This window comes from Chrysochloris asiatica, unplaced genomic scaffold (assembly GCF_000296735.1).
Source record: "Chrysochloris asiatica unplaced genomic scaffold, ChrAsi1.0 scaffold00130, whole genome shotgun sequence".
Lineage (NCBI taxonomy): Eukaryota > Metazoa > Chordata > Mammalia > Afrosoricida > Chrysochloridae > Chrysochloris > Chrysochloris asiatica.
This window is the reverse complement of record NW_006408648.1, coordinates 6738081-6749310: the sequence shown is the minus strand read 5'-3', so window position 1 is coordinate 6749310 and position 11230 is coordinate 6738081. Positions and strand designations below refer to the sequence as shown.

Genomic DNA, 11230 nt, shown 5'->3' with positions numbered 1-11230 from the left:
TAGGCGCATGGATATTATCCTATCACAGACAGCATTGTACCTCATAACTGATCTGGATATGTTCTTTTTGACAATGAATGCAACACCATTCCTCTTCAATTTGTCATTCCCAGAACAGTACACCATGTGGTTGTCAGATTCAAAATGGTCAATAACAGTCCATTTCAGCTCACTAATGCCTAAGATATCGATGTTTATGCGTTACATTTCATTTTTAACAACTTCCAATATTCCCAGATTCATACTTTGTATATTCCATGTTCTGATTTTTAATGGATGTTTACAGCTGTTTCTCTTCATTTTTGAGTTGTGTCCCATCAGCAAATGAAGGTCCCATGGGCTTTTCTCCTACGGGCTTTACTCCATTCGCGTCATCACAGTCAACTCTACTTTGAGGAGGCAGCTCTTTCCCAGTTGCATTTAGTGTGCCTTGCAATCTGAGAGGTTCATTTTCTGGCACTATATCTGACAGTGTTTCTCTGCTATTCATAAGGTTTTCAGTGACTAAGTATTCAGAAGTAGTTCATCACTCTTTCTTCCTAGTGTGTCTTTGTCTGGAAGCTCATCTGAAACCTGTCCACCATGGGTGACCCTGCTGGTATTTAAAATGGCATAGCTTTCAGAATCACAGCAACTCACAAGCCACCACAGTACAACAAACTGACAGATGAGTGGTAGCCATTTGGTTTTAAGTGGAAATTGGCACTTTAAATTTTGAGGGGATCTGCATGCATGCATAGTAGAACCCTCCGGGGGTGGGGGTGGGGTGCCCATTCGCTTAGGCATACCCTCTAGTCACCAGAATGGAGGTGCGCAGATAGTGAGAGACCAATGAACAGATACCAAAATAAGAATGTCCACATCTGTATCTCCAGGGTTCTGTTAGGTGTCCATGGCTGTTCTGATCCTTCCCCTGCTTGGTCTCTCCTAAGATGGCAGCTCTGGGAGCAGCTGAACTTCTTGAATTAGAAAGCAAAGGATTTCTTGCTACTGCTACAAATTCCCTAGCTGTAAGCCTTCTAAGCTTCTAAATATTCCTTTATATGTGGCTCAGAGTTCCAGCACCATCCTTTGAGCCTGCTTGGTCCAGTATTCTGTGTTGTTGGTGATGGAGCACCTCACTGCACGTCTACCCGATCCACCATCTTAGATGTTGCTGGTGGAACTGTGAAAATGCAACCACTGTGGAAAACAGCATGGCACTTCTCAAAGATTTGGAAATAACCATACCAACAATCCCTCTGTTATGTGCCGTGAAGTTGGTTCCGACTCATAGCAACCCTGTACAGGGTTTCCAAGGCTGTAAATCTTTACAGGAGCAGAAAGCCTAATCTTTCTCCTACGAACAGCTGGTAGTTTCAAACTGCTGACCTTGCAGTTCACAGCCCGATTTGTAACCACTTAGCATGTATCTCTAAAAAATAAAAGTCATGACACAAGTAGATATATGCATACCTGTATTCACTGCAGCACTAGTCACTATAGCAAAAAGACAGAGATAGCCTAAATGCTCATCAGTGGTAGAATGGATAAACAAACTTTGGTACATACACGCAGTGGAATACTACTCAACGTTCAAGAATAACATTGTGTAACACCTTATAACATAGATGAATATGGAGGATATTATGCTGAGTGCAATTGTTGTTGTTGTTGTTATGTGCCGTGGAGTCGGTTCCGACTCATAGCGACCCTGTACAGGGTTTCCAAGGCTGTAAATTTTTATGGGAGCAGAAAGCCTCATCTTTCTCCCCCCAGAACAACTGGTAGTTTCTAACTGCTGACCTTGTGGCCCGCAGCCAGATTCATAACCACTACGCTACCAGAGCTCCTTGTTGTTGTTGCTTGTTGCTAAGTGTCATCGAGTTGGTTCCGACCCATAGCGACCCTGTACAGGGTTTCCGAGGCTGTAAATCTTTACGGGAGCAGAATGCCTCATCTTTCTCCCGCGGAGCAGCTGGTAGTTTCGAACTGCTGGCCTTAAGGTTCGCAGCCCGATTTGTAACCACTACGCCACCAGAGCTCCTTACCAGAGCTCCTTAGTCACGCCTAAAGAACAAATATTGTAAGAGACTATTATTGTAAAAAGTCAAAAGGTTTTCACATTTAAAAAAACATTCTTTGATGTTTGATGCCTACTAGGAATGGGGGAAAGCAATATATAATGAGGAGGATGGCGAAAGAATGATGAAGGCAAGTGAAGACACAGGGAGGAATGCAAGGATTAAAGGGGATAGACGTAAATACTGATATACACAACCCTACAACAACAGTATTCTAAGGGTAGATACATGGACAGATATGTGGACTGAACAGGTATGGGAGGGAGAGTAGGAATATACCCACAAATATACAGAGGATATTTGTACATGGGTATTTACCATTGCTGCAAACACAACTATGAATCTGGTGGTGTATGTTGTTGTTGTTGTAAAGTGCCATTGAGTTGGTTCTGACTCAAAGCAACCCTGTATAGGGTTTCTGAAGAGTGACTGGTGAGTTTGAACCACCAACGTGCGGTTCAAACCGACCTAGAGGTCAAGTGCTTAGATGAAAACTTCTTGGACCTTACCAAACACCTTGAAGCAATGAGTTGCTGGGCCTGGGGGCTCAGAACTATAGTCTCAGGGGGGCACCATGGCCAATTGGCATAACACAATCCACAAAAACAATGTTCTACATTCTACTTTGGTGAATAGTGACTGGGATCTTAAATGCTCATGAGTGGCCTTCTAAGGTGTCTCCATGTGTGGAAGAAAGAAGAGTGATGAAAATTGAAGACACTTGGAATCAACTAGTCCAATGGACCAAAGGAGCATGGGAGCATCAGTCACCATGACTCTGAGACCAGAAGACCTACCCACTACCACTACTAACTGCTCTGAAAAAGATCACATTAGAAGATCCCAGATAGAGTGGGCAAAAATGTGGAACAAAACTCAAAATTTTTTTAAAAGTCCACGCTTACTAGTCAGAAAGAGACTGGAGGAATCCAAGTCTATGACCCTCGTCTACCCTTCAGGTCTAGAAAGGAACTCACCCTCATGGTCCAATTTTCAGCCAAGCAGTAGATAGGTATATAGGGGAGACAACACCACTAGTGAGGTATGTCTCCATGGAATGGTCAACCATTCAAGATCAAAGAGGCAACATTTACTTAAGGACAAAATTCAAAAGGAGTGGGAAGGAGGGTGGAATGAAAATAAGAACTACAGGGAGGAAGTAAAATAAACTACATAGAGGAGATTGCAATCACTGAGATGAAACAGTAAAATGTGTTGAACGTAAAACTAAAGGCCTCCTCTGTAACCTCCACTCAATTCACAATAAAAAGTTTTTTTAAAAAATGGTATGCTTACACTATACTGTAGTCTATTAAGTGTGAAGGACTCCTGGTGTGGCACCACAAGGTCAGCAGTTCAAATCCATCAGCTGCTCCTCAAAAACACTATGCAGGGTCACTGTGAATCAGAGCCAACTCAACAATAACTTAACAAATTAGTGGTGGTGGTGATATGCTGTGGAGTTGGTTCCGACTCACAGTGATCCTGCATAGGGTTTCCGAGGCTATAAATCATTATAGGAGTAGAAAGCCTCATCTTTCTCCCGTTTAACATCTGGTAGTTTCAAACTAGCAGACCTACTCAAAACCACTACATGAAAAAGTTTGAAATATTGGGAGAATTATCATAATATGACAGAGATACAAGGTGAGCACATGCTGTTGGAAAAATGGTGCCAATAGGCTTGCTCAATGCATTGTTGCCACAAACCTTTAGTTTGTAAAACACATAGTATCTGCAAAGCACAATAAAACAAATCACAAACAAGGTAGGCTGTATTTCTAAGCACTAAGTACATCAGTGCTTGAAGGACAGAAAGTGCTTTATATACATTGTTGTTGTTAAGTGCTGTCAAGTCAGTTTCAGCCCAAAGCAACCCTGTGTAGGGTTTCCAAGGAGCAGCTGGTGAGCTTGAACTGCCAACCTTGAGGTTCAAATGATTTTGCAGTCCAGTGCATTAACCAACAGTACTACAATTTGTATTCTTAACCATATTTACATGTGAGTTTATACATATACTCATCACACATAAGTATTATGATTAAGAATACAAACTGCCATGCTTTTCCTCCCTATGACCTTTGAGGCTAAAATCGGCACAATTTTAAGCCTCTTTGGGAGTCCTGGTGTGGTGCTGTGGGCTAATGCATCATACTGCAAAGTCGTTTGAACTGCAAAGTAGCTGGTTCAAACTCACCAACGGCTCCTTGGAAACGCTATACAGGGTCGCCATGGGTTGGAATCAACTCGACGGCACTTTACAACAACAACAAGCCTCTTTGGTATGAGCTCCCAAACCTGTGAACTACTGGCACATTCTCCTTGACCATTTAAAGTACTTTAGTGGAAAAATTTGAAACTTGCTCCCCTAGGTGATCTTCAGGGTTCCTCCGAAATGTCCAGCAATTTTTGAATACAGCTTCCAACCCAATAAAAACCCCAAACAACTGCACTTAAAAGAACTGTATATTTAAAGACAGTCTGAAGAGATGAAGTGTTCAACTTCTTCTCTTTGGTCCTCAACTGTGATTTTATACACCTAGTTTCTTGGCCTCTCATGTCTTATTTCAGTACTACGTCTTTCCTCTATTCCAGGCCACTGCCAGAGGTGATCAGGATTTCTGTAGGGAATTTTCACTATAACTATTTAAAATCATTTAAATACCTGTGGGGATGGAACAGCCCTAAATTGGAATTTTTCTAATTGTATCATTACTCAAAATTAACTTGTTTTATACATTTTCTAAGCCATTTTAGGAAAGTAGATGAGTGAGGTATACTCAGACAAACAACACTCACAAATAAAATTAAATGAATAGAGTTAACTATAGCAGTAGCATCTAAAAAGGAAAGTTCAGATGGATCACATTTTTGACTTCTGCCTTGATGACCAGAGTTTCAATAGGGGGACAGCACGTTTTCTAAATCTTGTGCCATAAGCATTCAAGTCATTAGACGTTCCTTGTTCTATTTCTATACAAGTTCTGAGCTAAATCTCAAGATAACTAAAATGCACACAAGACTGAAATGCCATTTACTGTTATAAAGTGAGGAATTACCACCACGGAGGACAATGCCAACTTTTCTTTCAGTGATTTCCTTGCCTATACTCCCTCGGGGCTAACTAACCTTTGGCCTGTTCTGACTGACATAGCTCTTTATTCTGACAGACATAGTTCTAACATTCTTACATTCTGAATGGCATAGTTCTTATATTCTGTCTGATACAGTTTTTACATTCCAACAGGTTACAATCAAGTCTTGCAGGCCTGAGAACCAATCTGGTTCATCAGGTAACTCTGCATTTCTATGTTCTGATTCATTCTGTATTGATCATACAGTTTAACTGTCAAATTGTCAAATAACATCATGATAAATCCCAAAAGCAAATATGAAGTTCAGTATAATCCTAGGACTTTGACTCCAAAATTATACAAAAAGCACTAAAATCCTAGAAACCCAGAGCATTCAGAACTAACAACTCACAGTGTTACAACCCCAAAGTTACAAAAGAAAGTGACTTTTATATTTAATTTTTTTAAATTTGTTTGTTTTTATTTTTATTTTTAAGGATTTACATGGCTAGGCTGTTTAATACCTTCACAATTTAGAATTCTTTACCTTAAAGTTCATGGGAAATTTTCATTATTTTTAATTCCATTTTCTCATGAACTTTTTGAAGGCCCCTCATAATTATCATTTTTAGCAAGTTAAAACATTAAGTCCTATTGAAGCCCATATGCAGTGGCTGGTTTGATCCATTAATATGTGGATCTAAGATACAAATTAACAGATTACCATAGATAAATCAAATGTTCTTCCCATTCTTTAATCAGCAAGGAAGGCCAGTCTTTCCTAGGTAAGCCTGTTAAGCATTAGTTTCTGATTAGTGTCACCTGGTATTCACGTGTACCTTTTATCTTGGCACATCCAACGCCTCTGAGTTCAAAGCAGCTCTTTGTAGAATCACTTTTGCAAGTACACAAAGTGCCTTCCTTCAGTCAACATAAATTATAATCAAGTCTTTCTAACCTCACCCTGTGCCAAGAAAATAATTAGGCCTGGGTGGCAAGGGGCAGCATAACCCATCCCCACCTAAAGCACTTTCTTCAGCCAACAGTAAAGCCCATCTCAGAATAAAGGCCCACTGTTTTCTTCTGGGAGGATTCTAGCTTCATTCCTCAAATAATGATCTCTGAGGAAAAAAAGTTTTCCAAAATACTAGCTAGAGTATCTTTCTACTTCTAAGTCTGAAGCTTACCAAATCATAGTAAGAAGTGACACTCAAGGTTAAAACAAGTTACAAATCAAAGAAATATTTTTTTTTCCAGTACTATGCTGGAAATATATATTTATATATATAACTCCACTACACATCTGTCAGTTTGTTATACTATGGTGGTTTGCATGTTGCAGTGCTACTAGAAGCTATGCCACCAGTATTTCAAATGCCAGCAAGATCACCCATGGTGGGAAGGTTTCAAATTAATATACAATGGGAAAAAGGACCTGAAGATCTACTTCTAAAGGCAATTGGCCAGTGAAAACCTTATGAATAGTAACACAACATGACTTGATACCGTACTAGAAGATGAGTCCTTCAGGTTGGAAGGCATTCAAAATACAATTGGAAAAGAGCTACCTCATCAAAGTAGAATCAAACTTAATGGATGGAGTAAAGCTTTTAGGACCTTCATTTGCTGATGTAGCATGCCTCAAAATGAGATTTTTAAAAAGCTGCAAATATCCATTAGTAATTGGAACATGTAATGCACAAACCATGAATCAAGGAAAATTGCAAATTTTCAAAAATGAAATGGAACACTTTAACATTAAATCCCAGGCACTAGGGAGCTGAAATGGATTTTAGTACTGAATTGGTTTACTGTGTCAGGAATGACAAATTGAAGAGGAACAACAGTGCATTCCTTGTCAAAAAGAATACTTCAAGATCCACTCTGAAGTACAATGCTGTCAATGATAAGATGATATATTTATATGCCTACAAAGAACACTAACAAATATTAAAAATTGGAAACAAAGGATCAGTAGTTAGAAAATATGGTCTTGGTGAGAGAAATGATGCCAGAGATCATGTGAAAAGATTTTGCATACACCTTTTTCAACAACATGTAAATCTTACCATATGGAATACACAAGAATCAAATCGACTATATCTATGACAAGAGAATGAAGAAGCTCATTATCAGTCAGAACAAGGCTAAGGGGATAGGGAATAAAATCAATTGCTTATATTGCAAGTTGAAGTCAAAGCTGAAGAAAATTAAAGCATGTTCCCAAGGGCCAAAGTACAACATAGAGTACATCCTACCCGAATTTACACACCATGTCAAGCAGCCCATCAAGGAAAACCCCCTTCTAAGACTGAAACTCAAAGGGAACCCACGAGCAGTCTTGTGTGCTCGCTGGTGACTACCCTGGCCTACTTGTGAGTGGAAGTCAGGGAAATGCAGCAATCAAGATATGGGCTGAGTCTGGCCATGTTCCATTGACACATGTTGACCTTGAGATGAGATAAGAAAAAGGCCTGGGTCATCTGAAGTTTAGGGAGGTGTGTGAACTACTGAGACCATACACATTGACCTAGCCACTAGAGGCTAGAGTTGAGAGGGAAGCAGCCCGCTGGTCTGAAATGTGGTGAAGCATGTGTGAACTTCCAAACTTGCAGATAGTACTCATTTGACCTAATTGGATGGCTAGCTGACCAGAACTCAACCAGATGAAAATAAAGAAGTTCGATACTGTTGTTGTTGTTATGTGCCATCGAGTTGGTTCCGACCCATAGCGACCCTGTATAGAGTTTCTGAAGAGCAGCTGGTAAGCTTGAACCACCAACCTTGAAATTCAAATGGCTTTGCAGTCTGGCACATTAATGCATAAATTGCTACAATTTGATGAACTGGACCTTTGCTTATGGATGCAGTTGCTCAAAATTCCAACCAAGATTGAAGGGTTCTTCATATCAAGAATCAAGCTTGTCAGACCAGCCTGGAGTGGCTAGAACAACAGACGATACTTCTTGAAAGAAAGACCAAGAGGAAAAATACAAAAAAGTAACGGCAATCTGACTGACTGCTACAAGAACAAGCAGGTTGCTTGCCCAAGAGACATCAAGTCAAGTGGTTGGGTCCCCTCAGGGAAAACTCCCTTCCAAAACTAAAACTCAAAGGGAATACACCAGCAGAAATGTGACCACGTTTGTCACCGATAAGGCGAAGTGACTGTATAACATGGGAGTCTACCCTCACTTCAGTAGACTCCCATGAACCCAGGTGGACACCTTGTTGGCCAGCAGTGTGGCAAGACCTGGGGACTCCTGGGCCCAGAGTCAGTGACATCGTCACAGAGGACTAGAGTGAATAGTGAAGTGTCCAGCTGATAAGAAGAGAGGGCATATGCATAAGAACACCCACACTTGCAGATAATACCCATTTGACCTTGTTTCAATGACTGGATAATCAGAACTCAACTAGAAGAAGAAAGAAGAGGAAAAAAAGAGTAATCTGATTTAATTTGATGAACTTGACCTTTACTTATAGATGCAGTAGCTCAAAAGAGGGAAAAATCTTTACAGTGAGGATCATTCCCACCCTCTTCATACACAGAAAGGAGCTCTGGTAGCGTAGTGGTTACAAATTGGGCTGCAAGCCACAAGGTCAGCAGTTCAAAACTATCAGCTGTTCCACGGGAGAAAGATGAGGCTTTCTGCTCCCGTAAAGATTTACAGCCTCAGAAACCCTGTACAGGGTCACTATGAGTGGGAACGGACTCCACGGCATATAACAACAACAACAACAACCATACACAGAGTACACAGGGATGGGCAAGTTGGACATTGGCTACCCAAAATGGGGGACTACAAAGGCAAGAAGTGACTGGCTTACAAGCTTTCAAGAGGAAGCCGAAATCCAGAGGACAGGGAAGAATGTAGACTCTCCACTGAGTAGTATACAATCTGTCTGGGCAGGGCTGATGAAAGGAAATGTGCATAGGTCTTTTGTGGTACAATAGTGAATAATTGTTATCAAGACTGACTGTGAGGCTTGGAAATGTAAAGGTAGACATTTTGTAGCAAAAGAAAGGGAGTGACTGACTTTGCAGTCCAAGAGCGGAGGTCCCTGGGACCATCAAGGGAGAAGAGCAGAGAGCGGGACCCTCTCTCTGAGAAACAGTAATGCTTGAGATGGAGGCAGAGATGATGATGTGGAGAGATGGTGTACCTGGGGCCTCTAGACCCAGAGAGGGAGAGGGGCTGTATGCTGACGAACAAGGGGCAAGCTTGCAGGGTATACCCTTTGGTTGGTTGATGATGCATGGAGAGGATTGTAACCATGGTAATGAAATGATATATGATAGGATGAATGTAAAGCTAATGATCTCCCATGTAAACGATCATATAATTCACAATATTAAAAAAAAAAAAAAAAAAAGAATTAAGCTTGTTTAATCAGTATACTGGGTTGATAGGAATGGGAATTTAAACACTAGCTATCAACAATGGGGGGCTATAAAGGCTGGCTTACAAGCTTTCATGGTGTACTTCATTTCAGATTGAGGAGGTAAGATAGAATTCCCACTAAATAGTTTTCCTCTTTTCCAGATGGATCTGCTGAAAGGGGATAGGGGATGATGATGATAGGATTTTATGATTCAAATGTGAGTAACTGTTAGCAGGATTAATCGTGGTTGTCACAATATAATTATAGAAGATGTGCAACTAAAAGAGGGGAGTAGTTAATCCTTTATTTCAGGAACAGAGAACCCCAGGAGCATCAAGAAAGAAGAACATGAGTGGAGTGTGAGACCTACCTAGAAAATTGGGAACAGCAGAGATAGTGGCAGAGGCGATGGCACAGAGAGATAGAGCAGCTGAGGACTCTAGGCCCATAGACTGAGAAAGGCAGTGTGACTTACAAAATGTGCCCTTTGTATGTTTAAATGCATATTGTTTTGTTTTTATGTGTATATTAAATATTTTTGCTTTGTTCATTTGTGAAAAATAAGATGTAAAGGGGGAGCCACAAGGTGGAAGCAGGACAACTGTTGTTGCAGAGTGATGGTTATGTGCCGTGGTGTCAGTTCCTACTCACAGCGACCCTGCACAGGGTTTCCAAGGCTATAAATCTTTATGGGAGCAGAAAGCCTCATCTTTCTCCCACAGAACAGCTGGTAGTTTTGAACTTTTGACCTTGAGGTTAGCAGCCTGACTTGTAACCAGTATACTACCAGAGCTCCTTGTTGTTGCCGGGAGGGGAGTGTAATCATTGAGATGAAACAGAACATATGATTGATTGAAAGAAAAGCTGATGATCTTGTCTGTTTATCTTCACTCAATTCACAGTGAATAGCTGTGTTTTTTTAAAAAGGAACAGATTTGACACATGAAACACTAATGACCAAAGACCAGATAAGTGTGGGACAACATCAAGGGTATCATACATGAAGAAAGCAAAAGGTGATTAAAAACACAGGAAAGAAAGAACAAACAAGATGGCAGATTGGATGGAAGTGCAGAAAGAGCTCCATCAGCAACAACACAGAATGCCAGAACAAGCAGGCTCAGGGGATGGTACTAGAACTCTGAACCACATATAAAGGAATATTTAGAAGGTCGGAAGGCTAACAGCTAGGGGAATTTGTAGCAGAAGTAAGAAATCCATTGCTTTCTAATTCAAGAAGCTCAGCTGCTCCCGGAGCCACCATCTTGGGTAAGATCAAGCGGGGGGTGGGGGATCAGAGCAGCCACGGACACCTGACAGAACCACAGAGATAAAGGTGTGGACATTCTTTTTTTTTGGATCTGTTCATTGGTCTCTCACTATGTGCGCACCTCCATTCTTGTGACTAGAGGGGGTGCCTTTAGCAAGTAAATACCCAATCCCCACCCTGGGGCAGGGTCTACTACACATGCGCACAGATCTCCTCAAAATTTAAAGAGACAGTTTCCACTTAAAACCAAATGGCCAGAGCAGGCCCTGAACTGTTTATAACTAGAAAAAAGGCCTGAACGGGGACTGAGGAGCAGAACAGGCAGAATAAAAAGGAAATACACCAAAAATTAAATCCTGAATTACATCACAATGACCAACAGTGACATATTGAAATAATTCAGGAAGAAGAGTGAAAAGGGAAGCCCATCTCCTCAT

General features: G+C 40.9%; 1 protein-coding gene across 1 annotated transcript in view; it reads right to left on the bottom strand.

Moving 5' to 3' along the window:
• KIAA0226 (KIAA0226 ortholog) overlaps nt 1–11230 on the bottom strand; it is a 79914-nt gene that overhangs the window by 50489 nt on the left and 18195 nt on the right. The gene's annotated exons all lie outside the window — the stretch shown is intronic.